Raw genomic sequence first — 20363 nt, 5'->3', positions numbered from 1 at the left:
CTTATTCCGTTAACTTTGGAGCAAAATGTAAAAGTAATCTTTTTCTCCCCTCAATGGAGAGACCAGCATTAGTGTTCCCCAGAACGCAGCGAGAGACAATCTCTGGATCCAGGGGGATCCCCTGTAGGTTTCAGATTTTCTGCTGAGCATAAAATACTGGCTAGTGGGTCTAGAATATCCAAGATCATATCCTGAGAAGAGGCCCATGCATTGTCCACCCCTTTCCTAAGGTCTTTACCATTTTTACTGAGAAACATAACACTTTTTGCATCTATTGATGGATTCAGTGCCACTTTATCTGTGATTGTAGGCCTAGGGCACTCAGCCCTCATTTTAGTTCTTGTAGCCCGATCCAGTCCAATGAGTTTGGATGCTGCAACGAAGTATGATGGAACATAGGTGCATAGTGTTAGAAATGGGGTCTTTCATTGGCAGTCAGGTTACCCCCTGTCCAAGCAAGGACCCTCACTCTAGTCAGAGTAAATGAGAATCACCCTTAGTTAAACCCCGCTCACCCCCTTGGTAGCTTGGCACAAGCAGGCAGGCTTAACTTCAGAGATTTAGGTGTAAAGTATTTGTACCACCACACACAGTAACTTAATGAAAACACTACAAAATGACACAACACAGGTTTAGAAAAATAGGAAATATTTATCTAAACAAAACAAGACCAAAACGACAAAAATCAAACATACACAAGTCACGTTATTAATTTTAAAAGCGAAAGAGTCTGAAATCCTTTAGAGAACAGGTAAAACACTGGTAACGTTGAAAAGTACTTGAGTAGTGTCAAAATAACATGCATGGGCGAGTGTGGGTCGAAAAAGGTAAGCAGTGCGTCGATTTCTCACCCGCAAGCAATACCGTGCGTTGTTTCTCCTTTTCCGGTCGGGTCAGCGTGCGTCGTTTTCCCTCCCCGCAGGGGAGCGATGCGTCGATCCGGGCAGCACTCGGGTCTGGGCAGGCGTTGCATAGTTTTTCCGCTCCCAGCAAGGTTTGCATCAAAAATCCTGCTGCACGGTATCAGAAAAAACACGCAATGTGGGTTGCGACATTATCAGCCACCACCAGCGTGTGGTGCGCGTCGTTCTTCTAGCTACATTTCTGGCCATGATGCCAGTGGAGCGTCGATTTCTTCTACGAAGCTGGCGGCACGTTGTTTTTCAGCCACACCTCGGAAGGTGCGTCAATATTCTCCCTGCACAGCGGTCTGTGCGTGGATTTTCAGTCTTGGTCTGTCAGCTTCACCTTCCAAGACCCCAGAAACTGGATAGGGCACCACATGGCAGGGCAGGAGTCTCAGCAGAGAGTCCAGGTGCTGGCAGGAGAAGTCTTTGATGGCCCTAAGACTTCAACAACAGGAGGGAGGCAAGCTCAGGACAAGCCCTTGGAGATTGTTTCACAAGCAGGAAGCCACACAAAGTCAAGTCTTTGTTCCCTTGCACAGGCAGAAACAGCAACTGCAGGATAGCTCCACAAAACACAGTCTCAGGCAGCGCAGCACTTCTCCTCAGCTCTTCTCCAGGCAGAGGTTCCTCTTGATGTCCAGAAGTGATCTAAAGTGTGTGGTTTGGGTGCCCTTCTTATACCCATTTTGGCCTTTGAAGTAGGCTTATTTCAAAGTAAAGTCTTTCTTGTTTGTGAAATCCTGCCTTGCCCAGGCCAGGCCCCAGACACACACCAGGGGGTTGGAGACTGCATTGTGTGAGGACAGGCACAGCCCTTTCAGGTGTAAGTGGCCACTCCTCTCTTCCCTCCTAGCACAGATGGCTCATCAGGATATGCAGGTACACCCAGCTCCCTTTTTGTCACTGTCTAGAGAGAGGTGCAAACAGCCCAACTGTCAAACTGACCCAGACAGGGAATCCACAAACAGGAAGAGTCACAGAATGGTTTAAGCAAGAAAATGCTCACTTTCTAAAAGTGTCATTTTCAAACACAATCTTAAAATCAACTTTATTAAAAGATGTATTTTTAAATTGTGAGCTCAGGGACCCCAAACTCCAGATGTCTATCTGCTCCCAAAGGGAATCTACGCTTTAATCGTATTTAAAGGCAGCCCCCATGTTAACCTATGACAGGGATAGGCCTTGCAACTGTGAAAAACGAATTTAGCAGTATTTCACTGTTAGGACATATAAAACACATTAGTATATGTCCTACCTTAAACACACACTACTCCCTGCCCAAGGGGCTACCAGGGGCCTACCTTAGGGTTGTCTTACATGTAAGAAAAGGGAAGGTTTAGGCCTGGCAAGTGGGTACACCTGCCAAGTCGAATTGGTAGTTTAAAACTGCACACACAGACACTGCAGTGGCAGGTCTGAGCCATGTTTACAGAGCTACTATTGTGGGTGGCACAACCAGTGCTGCAGGCCCACTAATAGCATTTGATTTACAGGCCCTGGGCACCTCTAGTGCACTGTATTTGGGACTTACCAGTAAATATGCCAATTATGGAAAGCCAATTACATACATATTTTATATAGGAGCACTTGCACTTTAGCACTGGATAGCAGTGGTAAAGTGCCCAGAGTAACAAAAACAGCAAAAAGAGAGTCCAGCACACATCAACAACCTGGGAAACAGAGGCAAAAAGTTAGGAGAGACCACGCCAAGGTTGAAAAGTCTAACACATAGTTTTGAAACTTTCTTGCCACCCGTGGGCACAATTAATGATTTAATTACGGTAGCGGCAACTTTCTTAAAAGAGGATGATGCTGCCTATTCTATGGAGTCGGAAACTGAGTCATCTAGAAACTTGTGCAAATTCCTTTTTATAACTTCATCCTCAGATTCCTCATTATTTTCTGTGTACTCCTCGCCGCTGTTATTCTCCATAATGACGTACTAGTCAAACTCCCTGGGGAATTGAACCCCACCAAAAAGTGTATGTACATATTTATGTGGCCCAGCCTTCCCCAATACTAAAGCTCAATAGCCTCAAAACTCTTTCCTTGAAATACAGCACCATGCCCAAAAACCTATCTAAAGCACAAGAAAAGACGATGCTGTTGTTGGATGGAGCCTATTTATACTGTTGTTCATAGGATGGTGTTTTGTGTCACTTACTGTGTGAGCATGAAGAATTATGGGTGTTGTAGTATGTTAAAGTGCTCTGTGAGCTAACGTTAGAAAAGAGACTACATAATATGAGCCTCCAGACTTGTAATGAAATCAGGAAGTCGCACGCAGATGCTCTAAGTATTCCTGTCAGTGCCATCGCTGTAAATTGGCAGGGGCAACTTTCTCCCATCAACGCCCTATTGTGAGGATGTAACGTCCATCACACACAGAAATTATACACACAGAAAGAAAGGGGCAGTAACCCATGTACAGCCTTGCCAAGTTTCTCAGGTCCATGCTTGATGTCCCACTTCAGTCTGAGATTTTGTTTTTCAATTCTGAGACTTGTACTCTTGTTCATTCTGTTAGAAATCAGGACTGCAAGGCCCAGAATTCAAAGAAAAAATGTAGATTGGAGAAACACATCATGCTTGGGCCTGGAAAACTTGGCAGCTATGTCTGTACATTTCTTCATTGCTGCTGAAAAAGGCCAGGGATCATGTGGAAAAGGACGATCATTTAAATCCCTCAAATGCCAGTGACAGAATCAGACATTTCTTTCCATGTGTGGAGCAAAACTCTTCTCAACTAGTATTTAAAAGGCCGGAGGGGGGATGCAGAGGATGGCCCAGCACATAGTGTGAAACTGAGAAAATCACGGGACCATAGCTGAAATCGCACATGGACAAAAAGCAGATACACACACATCCCCTTCATTTCCACAAATACACATAGCTCTACAAATCTCACATCGATACAGGGCTTGAGAAAGTCAAAACACTTAAAAACCCCTATAAATGTATTTTCATCTTGCAGTGTAGTCAGTTCTCTCTTTAGTTGTCCTGGTAGGCTGATAAGTCTGATGGCAAGGTGCCCAGAGAGGCCAATTTCACTGCCCACAGCTGCTCCTAGCGAGCACACCAATTCAAATAAAGGTCATTGCTGATTATCCATGAAGATTGTTATTAGCAGCAGGGTAGGGAGCTACAGAGGAAAGAGAGCCTACTGCCCCCCCTCCCTTGTGCTGTTCCACACACACACACTGAATGTGGGGAGCACAGGTGCTTGTTTACTCTTCAAAGGGACAAAGTGAGGATGATTTGTTGGGGCAGGCAGGCAACCTGGTTGCAGGTCAAGATGGTTTCCAGAAATGGAATCTGACATGCTCCCACTCTGTTTCAGCACAAGCAGCCTTGGAGGCATACACTGCATCATAGTCATTGTGCAGCAGCAGTTTGCGGTGTGCACCTGTGTCTCAGAGAGTATAGCATTCCATCAAGATTCACCGCTATGATCCACCAGTTTGCAAATAGGTGCCGGTGGCCTGAAAGGCCAGTCAAAAGCTTGGCCAGATTTTCACACCCAAGCACCAGGACAGGCCATGGTCATAGACGTAGGGCCACTAGTTAGCAACCAGCCTGGACACACAGGGGCTACAGTGATATCTCCCACTGACATAGAAGCACTACCCTGACACATCTCACAGACCTGTTGGGCAGATGAGTGCAAGAAAGACCAAAAAGACCAGCATCTCAGAGTTTATGTGGTTTGTTACATTTCAGAAATGTCTGAATGGCCTAGGTTAGCGATAATAGACGTTTCATGCCGCAGTTGCTAATTTGTCCACCCTTGATTGCACTTATGTCAGTACAAGCAAAACTGTAACAATAAGAAAACAAATGAAAGCAAGTGATGAAACAAGGAGGCACAAGTATAAATATTTGTTTTTACAAGACGGGGTCGGAAAGTGGTGAGAATGTCCAGAGGATAAGACTATCTGAAAGCAAGACCTCATAAGCTTCAGAAACATCTAACTTCAAATCTGCTATAGCATTGAATCAATCTTTTTTTAGGAGCAGCACCCAGTTTTTTTAACTCTCAACCACTTGACCAGCCACTATACTCTATCTTTCAGCAAAGCCTTCAGGGGTGGCCCCTACGCTATGGCAGAGGTGCATTGCCTCACTGACGAAAAACAGAAAAATAAATGGATAATAAAAGCATTTTATTATCCCTTTATATTTTCACCTTCGAAAGGTGGGGCGGGCCAGCCTTCTTCACATCGAGTGGAGGAGGAGTGGTTTATGCGCTTCTAAGTGGAATGCCAGTTTGGCCGTCCGAAGCTGGCAAAACTGACATGCGCACTTAGAAACTCTCCACCCGGCTGTATTTTACAGGTGGGTGGAGACCTAGTGGAGTGCTCCACTCCCTCACGAAGCAGCATTTCTGACTGCTCAGGCCAATCACCCCACTCCCACCCCTTCGTGGCAGGAACGACGACTGAAAGCCTCAAGACTTACCTCTTCAGATCTTACCTCTGGGGTGATTAAACAAGCTTCTCGAGGTTCACACAGGACACCACCTTCAACGCTGCCCACATGGGTTTTCGTAGTGTCATACCTGACTTACATTCAGCTGTTTAATATTGTTGACTTCACCTTATTGCACTGTACCATTCCTTCACCCCCATCCTCTCCTCTTGTTTCATGGTGTTTCTGGACATTCTCATCTAAAATGTTTGGTTCTATGTAATGTGCCTTATTATCTGTCTAGTGACAAGGCACTATATAAAAACTTCAAATAAATACCCTTGGATGCGGAAAGCAAATTCTTGCATTCCTTACAGATGGAAAAAAACATTCACGGCCCATTATCAGGCTGGAAATAGCATTAGAATTTTACCAGCATCTGTTAAAAGCCATCAGATGAAAAGATAGTTTAATGATGTTTTATTAAATAGCCACTCTTCCTCCCTCATGCTGTGCTGAAGCTCAGATGAAGGCTGGCGAGTCTGGCCTTAGGAGAGCATCTCCTCATTCACCCGTCTTTAAAACCTGCTGTGATGCATGAATGGTGCGAGGCAGTAATTAATTTCTGCACAAGAGATGACCTGTGGGCATTTCAGCATGCACAACATTTTAAGTGATGTGCAACTGGAATATGTATTTAATTTAAAGGAACGTTTTGGAGCCGCTAGAGAGCTAGAAAAGTTGTCTGTCCAAGTAAATCCATGAAATCTGTTCACCCGGGTGGGCCAATAAATCTCGTTCAAAGGAGCCCCATGCAGAGGACAAGGGGCTTCCCTCTCCACGGGCAGCTGACTATGTGTGGACTCGGTGTCAACTGGACGCAGTAAACAGGGTTACAGAGTACTACAGAGCAAGCAGAGGCTGTGCAAGGGAAGAGCAATCTTGGAAAAGGACACATGCTCCAGGGCATCTTGAGAGATAAGTGGGATAACTGACCCACTAGCCCAACATGGAGGGGTACAGGATAATTACAGAGGGACCGACTTACTGAAGCATTTGCGAGCATGGGAATTAATACCACAGGAGTACTCGTTTATGTATTTTACATACCTAGTTGAACCAGACTGGAAACGTTCAACTTGCTATTAGTAAGAGTACAAATACAGTGCAGGCCTTTCTACTTATATATATTCTATATGAATATTCCTATTTTATTCAATTTTAATTGTTTTGCAACTAATTCTAAAAGGCATGTTAGAGTACGTAAAAGTGTACCACAAGACTACTACTTTACGTGCTCTTACATGCCTTTGTGACTTGGCCCCGTCAGATTTCAGCAGTGGCTTTTGGAATACTTAAGGACCCAAAGTTGGAGACAGGCAGAAACCCTAAGGTCAGGGCCAATGGAAAGTGGTAGAGAAGAAGTGAAAAAAAAGAGTTCCAGGGTGCTCTGAGGATGTCTTCACAGGAGAGATTTAGTTCACACCTGGGCACGGTACCAAAGAAGGCAGCAGAAAAGTATATGCCTATACGCCATTTATTGTACCTAGAGGGGGCATCATTGAATAACTATATTGAGCAGTAGTGAACAGTAACATATTAGGCAAGGGACATGACAAGAGACAATGATACAGTGAGAAACTGTGACATAAACAAATCTTTCAGTGGTGCCAATACACCGGGATATCTTTTTTCGTGTTAAGTTCTTTATTACAGAGGGTAGGTACAATTCTTACTCGGGGTAGTAAGAGAATGGCCAGAGAACTACCTTACCACGATGATTTTCTTTTGTATGCAGAACAGAACAAAGGGGATGACGACAGCTGTCATTATTTTTGAGAGCACAGCAGAGAAATTTGAGGGTTCCATTGGCACCTGAAAAACCACAAGAGACAGCTACAACACGAACACTTCTGGAAACAGAGCTAGAGTTTGTGACTGTGGAGTCCAGGCTATCGTCTGACAAATTGGAAATACCAATAAAGCTTATAATTTTTGATTTTGAGATATTGATGTGTGAATTAATTCTGGTGCTGAACCTGCTAGGACACTTAACATTGCGTACAAAATTATGGCTGTGGACACAGAATTTCGCAGGCCCGTAGCAATGATAATGAGCAGGACATTAGAACATCATCACAGAATCAGGGAGACAAGATGAATCCAGAAAGATATGGGAATGAGGTGGATATTTATGGAGGGGTCTGAATGTGTGCCACTATGGCTGTCAGAAGGCCAATTGGCTTGAGGAGCTGAGATTTTCAGATATGTGACCGGGACAGTAGGTTTTTGGCTTTTCTGGCATGGACACTGCTGTAGGTAGAGAATGACTTGAATCCTCGAAGGGCAAGAACCACAAAAGAGAATTTGTTTTATTTCAGTTGTGCGAGCTGCATAGCTATGTGACTAACGATTACCATTTTTCAGACAACGAGATGATTGTGAGATAAAGTGAAGACATAACCAGCTGGGGACCACTGCATGGTGACATTGTAGAAGGAATTAATTTTGAGTTCTAAGAACATCTTGCGCCAGCGTAACAGCAAATAAAATTGAAAACTTTTTATACTGGGCCTCTATCCACCAGGGATCTAAGTTCCATGCTGTGGCTCTTCTCTAGTTCCGCCTCAACAAATTCAAAGGAAGATCCCTCAGAACGCCCTTTAGAATTCTCTTCCACCTCAGCTAGGACTGGAAATTGACACTCGGAGATTCGGTCTACTTTATAAGCCCATCCTTTCAGTAAGTCTATTAAAGAGCCTTTAGTTTCCGCCTTCTGTTATCTTCTCTGGTTGCGGTCCCATAGCCTTCGGATCTCTCTGTTCAGCTCACTTGAATTTTATCACCAGCTGTTTTAGATTTGGCTCCCCACCTTCTTTGAAGGCTTTTATGCCTCGTCTTAGATAACAGAGGTTATTGTTTTTACCTAGGCACATCTTCATTCTATGTTATACAATTGTTAGCTGTGTTTTAATGCTCTCGTGCTTCTTTGTTGGTTTGCAGTGCTTTATATTTTTAAAATAAATACAAATACATTATTTATCTCAAAGTGGTTTAGATTCTGTTGCTTGCCTCCAGAGGGTGCACCGATTCCAGGGGAGAAGCATTTAAAGAGTGCGAGCAAGAACACACATGCTGTCCCGTGGAGGATTGATAGGGAAATAAAAGGCAGTTTCCTGAATGTAGGAATGGAAGTTAGCAAGAGATTCAATCAAAAGGACTTTAAAGAAGGTATAGTCCAAAGAGGGACAAACACAATAGGAAGGAGAAGAAGAAAAGTCTCTGAATAACAAGCAAGCAAATGAGGTTGACAAAACGCCAACCAATGGTAAGCAATGGGCTGACCCAAAGCCCACTGTATTGGTATTGTCCAAAATAGGTCTTCGACAACAGACAGCTAAAAGGTCGCAGGAAGGAATTAATGAGGTTCTGTTTGACATCAGAGGTGGGATAGCTAAACGAGAAAGAAGGAAGATTCTTGATTACACTTTGCCATTGAAATGCCCATAATCTATTTAACTTTGGTGTCATTAATGCACAGTGAGATATTAACAATTAGCTGCAATCCTTTAATGTAGTGAGGTCAGAACAGGGAGCCTGTTTTCTCCCTGGAAACACAATAGGGCTGTGCAAAAATGAAGAAAGGAAAAAACATGATGTCTGGATTGGAGTATGACTATTTTTGTAGCATTCTTTGCCCCATTCGTGGCCCACTGTGGAGTTCAAGAGCATAAATGTAAAAGTATGTCTTTGCTTGCATCATAATCTTGGCTGTGCACACGGCTATAAACCATCATGATTGCCAATAAGACACCATCATCCCTGGCACGTGACCCCATTGTTAGGATTTTCACTGCCATCCAGCCAGGCGTTTTCACCAACTCCACTTCGGATTCTGGTACTAGTAGTATTGCTTTTCCAACTATATACATGGGTGAACCTGCACTCTCAGCATGTGATGATGGCTAAAATACAAGGGCCAGTGGGCATATTGCCTTCCGGGGGTGGGCTTACAACCACACCATACATATGGCTTTGCCTTAAATCGAGTAAGTCGCACAACACACTCCCCCCCACACACACACATACACTGTGATGTTCCCTACCTCTCTCCTAAAGACTGGAACAACCTGGCCCTGGACCTCAGAGCCACCTCCTCAGCTCATGAATTCCACAAGAAACTGAAGACCTGGCTTGGTCCATGCAGCTCCTGCATCAGTGCCAGGATACCCTCCCAAGTGAGCTGTGCACTATACAAATACACATAACATAACTTCTTCCATTTTGTTCATATAAGGCTGCAGATGATGTGTGCATGATTGGAGAACATCTGTTAAACTGGATGTTTGTGCAAATCACCGGACCCCTTTCCACCTCAAAGCACACACCTCTTATTGACACATGGATTGTTCCCTAGCCTTTACCCACAGAATAGCTGGAACACATTATCACATGCCTATGTACACATTATGACCTGCTGTAGGCTTAGTTTGTATTTATTGGGTATAAAGCCATAATACAACGCCATACTCCATTGTGTCTCTGCTGGTAACATGCTGCACACAGTGCTGCCTATGCTGGTCTGTGGCAGGCATTTTATCTGACTTGGAGTGTTTCTTTGTGCCTGTATATATTGTTTACTTATCAGCACTGCTGAGTCCTGTGGGTAGGACAGCCCAATAATAAGAGCAGAACTAAGGACCACTTACTGTAAATACAAACTGTAAATCTTGGTAAAAGTTAAGGCAGAGAGCACTTCTCCCTCTGTTTCCTTGCCCATGCATTGCATAGCTCACGTTTAAAATAGTTTACATTTTGGGTGAAATTAAATTATTTAAAATGGCAGTGTTGTTTATGTATTTATTTCTAGGTTTGTTTGTCATTTTTAAGGCTACCTTTACCACAGAACTTCATGCCAGTTACCTGAGTGAATAAGTTTTGCGCTAATATGTAAGGCATGTCAGAAATTAACACTATAAAAAAGTTGATCACACATTATACATTATGGCCAATATTTATACTTTTTGACGCAAACCTGCGCCAGCGAAGGTTTGCGTCAAAAAGATTAACGCCGGCTACCGCCATTCTAACGCGCCAGCTGGGCGTCATATTTAAGGAATGACAGTAGCCGGCGCTGCAGCCTGGTTAGCGTCAAAATAAATGACTAACCAAGCAGCGGAGGCGTAGGGAAGATTGGGGGTTGTATGTCAATGAATGGTGCAAGTCAGGTTACAGTAAAAAAAATGACTCTAACCTGACTAGCGTCATTTTTTGACGCACAACCCCCATGGAAACGACTCCTGTCTTAGCAAAGACAGGAGTCATGCCCCCGCCAAATGGCCATGCCCAAGGGACTTTTGTCCCCTGGGCATGGCCATTGGGCACAGTGGCATGTAGGAGGGCCCACATTAGGCCCCACTATGCCACCTAAATAAAATAAAAAAATGTACTTACCTCTACCTACCGTAGATGGGTCCCCCCATCCATGGGTGTCCTCCAGGGGTGGGCGAGGGTGGCAGGGGGTGTCCCTGGGGGCAGGGAAGGGCACCTGTGGTCTGCTTCCATGGTCAGAGACCATGGAAATGAGCCCACAGGTCCCTTAACGCCTGCCCTGACCTAGGCGTTAAAAAATGGTGCAAATCCGGCTGGGTGCCATTTTTTAAGGCCTGACTCCTCCTGTGTGTCAAAATGACACGGGAGAATAAATATGGCGCACATGCCTTAAGGTCATTTTTTGCACGGGAACGCCTACCTTGCATGTCATTAACGCAAGGTAGGTTTTCACGTACAGAAATTGACGCACACTCCATAACTTTGGCGCTGGACGGATCCAGCGCCAAAGTATAAATATGGATTTAAGTTTGTGCTGGATTTGCGTAAAAAAATGACGCAAAACCAGCGCAAACAGAGGATAAATATGCCCCTGTGTCTTTGAGCTGGTCTTTATGAATGCCACAGATCCTACGGGGGCCTCAAAGGCAAGAAACATGTTGGACTCAAGGGTTATCATGCCCAGAAAGCTCCTCGTTGCTTTTAACCTTATTGTGGAATCCAGTCACTAATAAATATCTATTATTACAGATTTCTATAGGTAATTTTAACTTCACTATGTTTTGGCCCAATCTACATTAATCAGTCCTCTAGATTGTAGAATAAAACCCTTAAGGGGAATGCAAATAGACTATATTGGCTCTTTGAACTCAGGGTAAAAGATCTGCATAGAGAGCTCTGAAAGGATTCCCATTGGGTATTGAACCCCACACAAAGAGGAGAAGAATCAAATGATGAAGCACACCACCTTGGTAAATGCGTGTATTTGTATCCTAAGAAGGGAAACTATTAAATGGGAATATCCCCAATGTAGCCTAATCAACCGGTTAGTTACAGGCAATTTAAAAAACAGATATAGTTCTGAAACGTCATGCCATGGTTATATGTTTTGAGAGGTTGTATAATGGACTGGCCAAACTTTCTTCCCATCCGTTTATGTAGATGGTTCCTACACAACATGTATGCATCACTCACGATTTGGGAACACTCAAGGGTTTGTTTTGCTGATGGGAAGGCTGTGCTTTTTGTTGGTCCACTGTTTTTCATTGAAGTGAGGGATATTTTAGAAAGGAGTCAAGTTATGAAGGCGAGAAATACCAGTCCTTTTACTTACAAAAATATGCACTTTGCATTGGTGTTAGTACAATGCCGTGCCCTCTGGACTCCCAAGCAGACTATACTATTTTTATTTCAAGTTGTAACACCCAGACCTAGGAAGATATCTTTTCTCATTGTTTTTATGGAGTTTGATGTACTGATGCTTTGGTATATCAATCAGTGATGTTGAGTTATTTGGACTCTATTGAGTTATTCTCAAGGAGATTTAAGTGCCCTGAAGTAAGAGGGTGAGATTTCAGCGGGGAAGCAGCACACAAGCGAGAGAGAGAAACACATATACACTCCTATGGAGAGCTAAACGTAAAAGAAAAAGTAGTTCCCTGAATGTCAGCAATTGAAGGATACAAGTCATCCATTCAAAAGGATTGTAAAATGGTTATGCTTCAGGGGAGGGGCAAAGACAAGAAAAGGTTATGGTCTATGAGAGGGACACAAACAAGAAGCCATCAAATGAGAAGCATGCAAATGATAGTGGTAAGCAGTTGGCTGACTGGAAGCCCACTGCAAGTGTTTAGTATGGTTCACAAGAGATCTTTTTGCAAAAGTGAGACCTAAAAATGAAATACAGAAGACAGGTGGGTGTTATCAAAGAAAGACCTAGAAAGTCAATGGCCAGGACAGGGAGGTCATGAGATTGTCTCATTAGCTTCCCAAGTTGTTGGATTTGGGCTTAGGGAGACCAGCACTAGTTTTTTGTCTTGATCCAGGTAGCAGAAAACAACATGATGGAGATGTCTAGCAAAGCAAATGAAGAAGGGGTTGGTGGGGGTTCAGACATTGGCCCCTATTACGACTTTGGCGGTCTTCTTGCAAGACCGCCATCGTCGCGGGCACCAGAAGACTGCCAGTGGTGGCGGTCCAAAGACCGCCGTATTACGACTCACTGTCGGATTTGCGCCCATTTAAGGGTGGAAATCTGACACCGTTGGCCTGACCGACGGCGGGTGAGAGGCAGTTCCACTGCCACACCAAAAGGACTCCGTCCGGCGTATTATGAGATGTAATACGGCATGTCAGTTCCTGCACGGTGGTGTGGCGCTGGCAGTGGAAACGCAGACACCCATCCCCACCTGGACGACCACCTTGCGCAGACAGGTAGGTGGACCATCCGAAAGGGGGGGTGTTTGCGTGTATGTGTAGAGGTGTGGGTGTGCCTGTGTATATGTATGTCTGAATGGAAGCGGAGGGGGTCTTTCGGGGTGGGAGTGAGTAGGTGTGTGTTAGGATGTGTGTGAGTAGGGGTGTTTGTGTGGGTGTGTGCAAGCGAGTGGGGGTGCATGTCAGGGAGTGTGCAGGTGAGGGGGGGTGCGTGCATGAAGGTGTGCGGGTGAGTGGGGGTGCATGCATGAAGGTGTGGTGAGAGGGGGTGCATGCATGAAGATGTGCGGGTGAGTGGGGGTGCATGCATGAAGGTGTGCAGGTGAGTGGGGGGTGTGTGCCAGCGACAGGAATGAAGATTTCTGTCACCGGGTGCGTTACCGCCAGAGTTTTCATGGCAGCGTGACTGCCACGAAAAGCTTGGCGGGGTACCGAGTCGTAATACCGCTGGTGGTCTTACGCTGCCGCCAGGCTGGAGGTGCTCACCTCTGGCCGGGTGGTTCAACCGCTCTGGCGGTATCGGCGGCATTGTGGTGGTTTGGCTTCGGCCAAGCCGCCGCAGTCATAATACGGCGGTCTTTAGTGCCGGCCATAGTGTGATGCACGGCAAGATGCAAATATTGTGTGGATATGACTGCTGCCTTGCAGAGAATAGAAGCTGCTGCAATGAAGAAAGCAAGGTAGCAGGCAGCTGACTGGGTTTTTCAAGTTCAGTAGCTTGGGTGAGACATAGGCTAGAGCACAAACACCCATGTGTGTTCAGACAAGATGGGGTGCATCTTTAGTTTCTGGCACTGGGCATAAATAAAGGTTAGTAGTAGATTAATGCTGGTTATTACTGAGCGAGGGACACGACTAACAACATTTGGGGAGGGTTTCTTCATGGTGTGCTTACATGACCAGAAAGATAAAAGTCTTGTATAAGTTGTATATTTGCTTCAGTTGTTTAGGGGCTCAGAGCTACTGCAGGGATAACCCTTTAGAGGATCACTGAAAGAATATCAGAAACAAAAGTATTGTGTGGACAGAATATTATGTCAAAAATATCGAAGACCAAAATACTGAGAAGGTAAGTGCAAATAGGTACATATAGATTTACTATTCCTAACTCCACAGCTACGTACCTTGATGATATATATCATCATGGTGCATACATGTGGCGTTATATATGTGAAAACTTTGCTTACCTATAGACATTTACCTTCACAATATTTTTTGTCCTCAATATTTTTGACATGATGTTTTGTCCCATTATATTTTTATTTCCGATTTTCTGTCTAACCACCCGGGACATAAGGCAGCCCTGGTTCAGTGTTTAATTTGTAATTAAAAACGTGCCGGTGCCCAAAGCCCTCCTCTTAAACATGCAGCTGCTGCAATTAAATGTGCGAGCACGGAATAATGAGGTAAGTAATCCTGAAGCCATCTCAGACCCCTTCAATCCATGTACAGCAACTCCCTGCCCCTTCAGCTCACTCTTGCAGCTTTCTGCTTTCTCCCTTTGGGACGCTTTTTCGTTTTTCTCTTCCTCCGTCATTTCCATATGTGTCTTTTGCTCCCAGTAAATGCTTGAGGCAGAAAAATAGGGAAACCACTGTTTCAAATTAAGCACTGCCGTGGTCCAAGAGAGGACAAGCTTGTCTAGGTACTCGAGGCAGAGTCTGTAGGAGGGTGGGAGGAATCAAGTGCCAGTAAATCTGGCAAAGAACAAGAAGTCTCTGACATCCAGAAAAGTTCAGAAAACTGTAAAAGTTGGGCAAAAGCAGGTGGTAGGAAGGGGAAGAGCCAAACCGATGAAAGGGTGATTTGTCCAGGAGGTTTCAGTAGCTTTAGATAAAAATATGTTTTAAAGTGCTGTGAAGGCTGGAATGGTCGAACGTTTAATTGATCCAATATTGACAAAATGTGGCTTACTCCTGCATAGTAGTAAAGCGACCTTGTGTAAGTCGTCGGGGCGTTCAGTGTGGTTTCCGCCCAGTTCCGAAGGGAAAGGGTGCGGTTCTCATGTCCATATCTTGTATGCACAGCTCCAGCCTTGCAGGCACTTTCCAATGATGTGTCCTCCTGTTATGGCCTCAGGAAGACAAATGGCCCCTGACCCAGAGGAAGGGGGGTTTATATCCCCTCCCTTATTCCGAGCACAGGAAACTGCAGTCAGCGTGTGAGCTCCGAAAAGATCTGATCCCTGCATGGAACACATCCAATTTCGGTCAATTTCTAAATTCCGGGTAAATCCCTGGGCCTTGGGATTCACATGCAAGGATTTCATTGCCCAGCAGAGATTACACGTTGGCTTCGGAAAGGCATTATTATGAGTACTGCAGAGCTGTAATGGCTTGCACTGGCAATGTGGCCTCTGGCCTGTGTTCAGTCTATGCATGAGTAAAGAGTTCCCTAAGCCTACTATAGTTTTATATATGTGAGACATACGACAGAGTCGCAAAGAATAGCCAATCAATAGCAATTAAAATAGCTCAGGGCGTTTATGCATCTGCAGCTAAATGTAGCCTGCTAGGTCCAGGTTCACATTCTAACAAGGCTAGACTCGTCTTTCGCCCTTTAAAGGTTAAAGCGAGTAGCATTCCGTTCTTTCATAGAAACCACAGTTATTAATAGTGCCCATAAGACATATGACTGCGTGGGAGCAAGAATTGTGAAAAACAAGTTGTAATTCTTAAATTAGCACAGGTCTGAGACGCGTGCTGCTTTGGTATGTTCCAGTACAGCTCTAGTCTGCAGGGGTCAGTCTGACACCGTTCTCCCCTCTGCCTTTCCTCGTTGCTCTTTGCAATAACACATGTTATGATATTCGGTAGTAGGGGGCATGGCCAAGATGGCGACCGGTGTGGACGCTAGGTGAATAGCTCCGCTCCCGGCCCAGAAGTAATCGTGTTGGAGCACCCTATGTGGACCCCCCCCCCCCAGATGTTGGATTTGCGGTCCCAATAATCCCCGAAAGGAGTCATGCCGTGGGAACTCGATCCACCCGCTGGTGACGGCCGGCGCACCCGACGGCTGTGCGGCCTGCGTGGCCGACTCAGGAGAGGAGGCAGGGCCCTGCCCCGGCCTGTTTTGGTTGCAGGCGGGCAGAGGGGGTGCGGCCGGCTTGAGTCTTGCTCTTCCAATCCATAGGCTACCATGGTGCCATCCTACTTTTAAGTATCTTGGCATCCAAATTTACCACACTAAAGAGGACTTACTAGAGGGTAATTTGGGATGCGTGATTCGCACGATAAAGGGATCCTTACCATTTTGGGGGTCATTGCCACTGTTGCTTTTGGGACGAGTGGCTATTGTGAAGATGATAATACTCCCCAGACTGCTATGTTTCTTTACTGCACTTCTGTTAGTAGTACCTTACTCCTTCTTCAGAACCCTGAATGGCTTGATGCTAGGTTTATTATGGGGGAATAGTCGTCGGTGAGTCGTGCTTACTGAAACACATCATCCGCTTACGAAGGGGGTCCTGGGCATGCCGAATTACGAACTGTATTATGCAGCAGCGCATGTTAAACAGACAGAGTGCGGCAAGCCCAAAGGGAACGCACCAATCCCTATTAGTGTGCAATAGGTCACAATATACACAATAATAACTTGTTTAAGCAAATGTGGTGTGCAACTCCGCCGAGGCCCCTGCTGCACAAAAGAGCCTAAGGGGTGAAAGGAAACCCCAATAATCAAACACAGTAAGGGGGTGCACCACTCCAATTTGTCAGATAAGATACAATAAGGAGCCGGGGAGAGACGCAGCATGGATACGGCAGCCGGGCGCCGGATACTGGACGCGGAAAAGAGACAGCACTGGGCGGCCAGGGACCTTTTGTGCTGTTGGCTTGGGAATACTGGGAGCCGCGGTGGCGTGCAGGGCAGTCGGCGGCGGTGACCGGGAGGGCTTCGGGAAACAGGTCATTTCAAGAATCCCTCTCCTCCTTCTTGAACCAAAGAACAAAACCGGATCGATCCTTGCCTTTGAACACACACGAATCACAATTTGATGAGTTTGCTGTTTCGTGGAGCTGGGCTGACAGAATTTCACTGTTTCTCCCGATGACTTCAGAACACACCTGATCTCTTGATATTCACTGTTGTTTCATCTGAACTCATCTTTAAACAAAAGGTTAGATGCTGCTTCTGGGACCAAAGCCACCTTGCCACTGGTTATGAAGATATGAATGACCTGATTAAATGTCCGTCCTTAAAGTGATAATACTCTACCCCATTTGTGTTCACAGCCCTGAAGAAGCCCATGTTTATAGGGCGAAACGCGTTGGCTGCTTGTCCTCATGAACTTATTGGTGTAACAAGCTTTTCGTATCAATTAAAGTCTTGTGGAAGAAACTAACAGATACCTCGTATCATTACTTGCCCGATTATATTGGACTCTCTGTACTTATTGTATCTTATCTGACATATTGTATTATGCAGCAGCGCAACTGCAGTGGCTGCTTCAATGGTTACAGAACTCCCCCAGTCTGGAGACACTGCCAGTACATGATAGTCCGGGAACGGTAAACATGCTTGCATGGTTACAGGACCACACAATCCCTCCCCTGCAAGGAAACAACCTGATAGAAGTGGTTCGCATGTGCTGGAGCCGTTATGTAAGCGGAAGGGACATAACCCCACCTTACTCGCCTAAGATTCTGCTGCTAGATATCCCAGGCGCAAGGAAACTACGTACACAACACACCTTAGAACCTTGGTTAGGGCTGGGAATACACACCATAGGTGACCTATTTAAGGAAGGTTTTATCATGACGTACACGGAATAAGATGACACTTTTGGCATAGGTCCAGGGTGATTTCTAGCTTACTGCTCACTGAAACAACTTATACATAACATCTGGCGAGACAGAGATAGGTAACCCCTGACCTCACCTACATTATATAACATATTGTCTGGCATAGGTCCTAACCACATTATATCCCTGTTGTAAAGCTCTCCCCTGGGGAACCTCGACACAGATCAGGCGGGGCGCGGGCGAGATGGGATGGGGTCCTCCATGAACCACTAACGCAATCTTCCTGGACCACAGCGATTCGAATGATAAAGGAGGTATCATGTAACCCCAGATTCCGCTTCACTCAATTGAATTGTTTGCACCAAGCCTACCTTTCCCCTCACCGGCTTCATCGCATGTTCCCTCACACCAATATGTCTGCTCGCGCTGCGGGGAACTGGAAGCTACTTGCTATCACATGATATGGACTTGCAAACCTATACAATGGACCTGGCATGACATACCCTCCTTGACAGGGGAATTGGTTGGTCACACATTACTTCCTACACCGGAATCCTGCCTGCTAGGCATACGTACCAGGTCGAAGAAAGATAGACAAATACACAGGTGCGTAGATTTGGCATTTGTGTTATTCAAACGCCTCATAGCAATGGAATGGAAAGCACCGGGGTACTGAGACATGCGCCGCTGGCTGGGTGATTTGTTAAGGTGGGCGAGGGCGGAAGCGCATACACTTCACTCTCTCAACGACAGGGGCCCAATGATTAAAGGACTGGGACTCTGGGACAATTTTGCAATCAAAATTGAGGCTAAAAAATACATTGCCCCCCCCTGAAACTAGTTCTTGCGGTCCTGCAAGTTTCAGGAACTATAACCAAGTGCCAATAACACAGTTGAAATTACAAGTTGAGGGCGGGTGCGTGGCACTCTGGCTGTGAGACGGTACACCGGGCAGTGTAAGCCCCTATAAAATCATGATGCCATATATCCGAGGGTGATTGCTTACCACCCCGAACATACAAATAGAAAATAATGCATTGAGTGCTGCAGTACCCTCACTGCACAGGATGCTGACTTATGTGATATCCAGCACACATACTAGGCATCCAAAAGGAATTGTCCACAGGTCGATTGCGTTTCCACCATTGTATCATGTGGGGGGGTGAGATGACAGAGTTGTTCTTCCTCTTTTGAACTTTATTTCTGGACGTGGATGTTACACATTGCATTAATAACTGTCTGGGCGCTCGGATCTCCCTTTGCTGGTGACCCTCCCCTCTCCATGTTGCACTTTTGTTATAGAAGGATGATATGGTCACAGTGGCTCAAGTCAGATGTCGGTTGTACGTGTTGCACATAAAAAGTAATATAGAGATTTACAACAACAAAAATGATATTCTGTAGTATGAGACCTACACGAGGATACTGTGCTCTATTGTGCTACAAATGCTTATCTGTTATATAGCACTCCATACCACAGAGGCGCTTCTATGAGCTGTACATAAATGGTGTTGGTTGTAGCTGATTTAATGGCACTCAATCAATCGACATTGGAAGGATGATAGTCGTAGGTGACCTTGCTCGTACTGAATTTGCGGCCTGCAGATCACCGCATGTTTCAGCAGAGGGCACTGAACTCACCAAACCATCTTGCTTACTGTAGTCGACACTATCCTCACAGAGGGGCCTTTAAAGAGTAGTAAAATTCTGTGGCGTGTGACCAACATTATGCTTTGTCTGCTCTGTAGAAAGGTGTTAGAGGGTAGAATGTCTGAAACCTTTATATACCTGGTGGATTTAACCACAAATTGCCAGAAATGCAAACATTGGAAATTGCCTAAAGAATGCTTTTGGTGTAGAAAGACGAATCATAAATTGGTAATTGGCTCCCAGAAGTGAGCCGAGTCAGTGCATTGAGGCCCTCATTAAAAGTATGCCAGGGTTACCAGCTGGGAAGAACGGATGATGCGGGGTTCGGTATTTTCCCCAGGCGGAATGTCCATGGGGGCTTTAGGGTTCATGGGTGATTGCCGCATAAGTCAGTGCACACCAATGTCTACAGGTTATCCCCTGATTCTAGCACTTTTCGAACATATTTTGCCATATATTTCCTAGTGAAATATATATTGGTTTAAAAAAAAAAAAAAAACCTGAGTGCAGTTTTCCCTCACTGCTCCTAATCCTGAATCGTTTCAGGTGAAATTCTTGTTTCCATCCAAATGGGATTTCCTCAGAAGTGTGTAACTAGAACACAAAGAGGAGAGGCAACCACACACTTTAAAGCCACGTAGTGGTGATCCTCATTAGCCGAGCCCCAGAGACAAATGCCGGCAGGTTATGGAATTCAGTAGGTTGGGATTAGAGTTTAATGACACTGTCCTTTAGTTTGTTTTTGAGGATCACCTTGCGTTTTTTAGGGAGTGGAAATTGACAGCTATATTTAATATCAATATAAACTGAGACATCCCAGGACATAGACTCAGGGGTGGATTTCCCCTCTGAACTTCCCACACATTTATAGCAAAAAATAATAAATAGA

The 20363-nt window shown here is 45.2% G+C and overlaps 1 protein-coding gene across 3 annotated transcripts in view; it reads left to right on the top strand.

Annotated features, from left to right (window-relative positions):
• LOC138299441 (inactive phospholipase C-like protein 2) overlaps positions 1 to 20363 on the top strand; it is a 469418-nt gene that overhangs the window by 402714 nt on the left and 46341 nt on the right. The gene's annotated exons all lie outside the window — the stretch shown is intronic.

This window comes from Pleurodeles waltl, chromosome 6 (genome assembly GCF_031143425.1).
Source record: "Pleurodeles waltl isolate 20211129_DDA chromosome 6, aPleWal1.hap1.20221129, whole genome shotgun sequence".
NCBI lineage: Eukaryota > Metazoa > Chordata > Amphibia > Caudata > Salamandridae > Pleurodeles > Pleurodeles waltl.
This window is presented reverse-complemented; position numbering and strand designations above follow the sequence as displayed.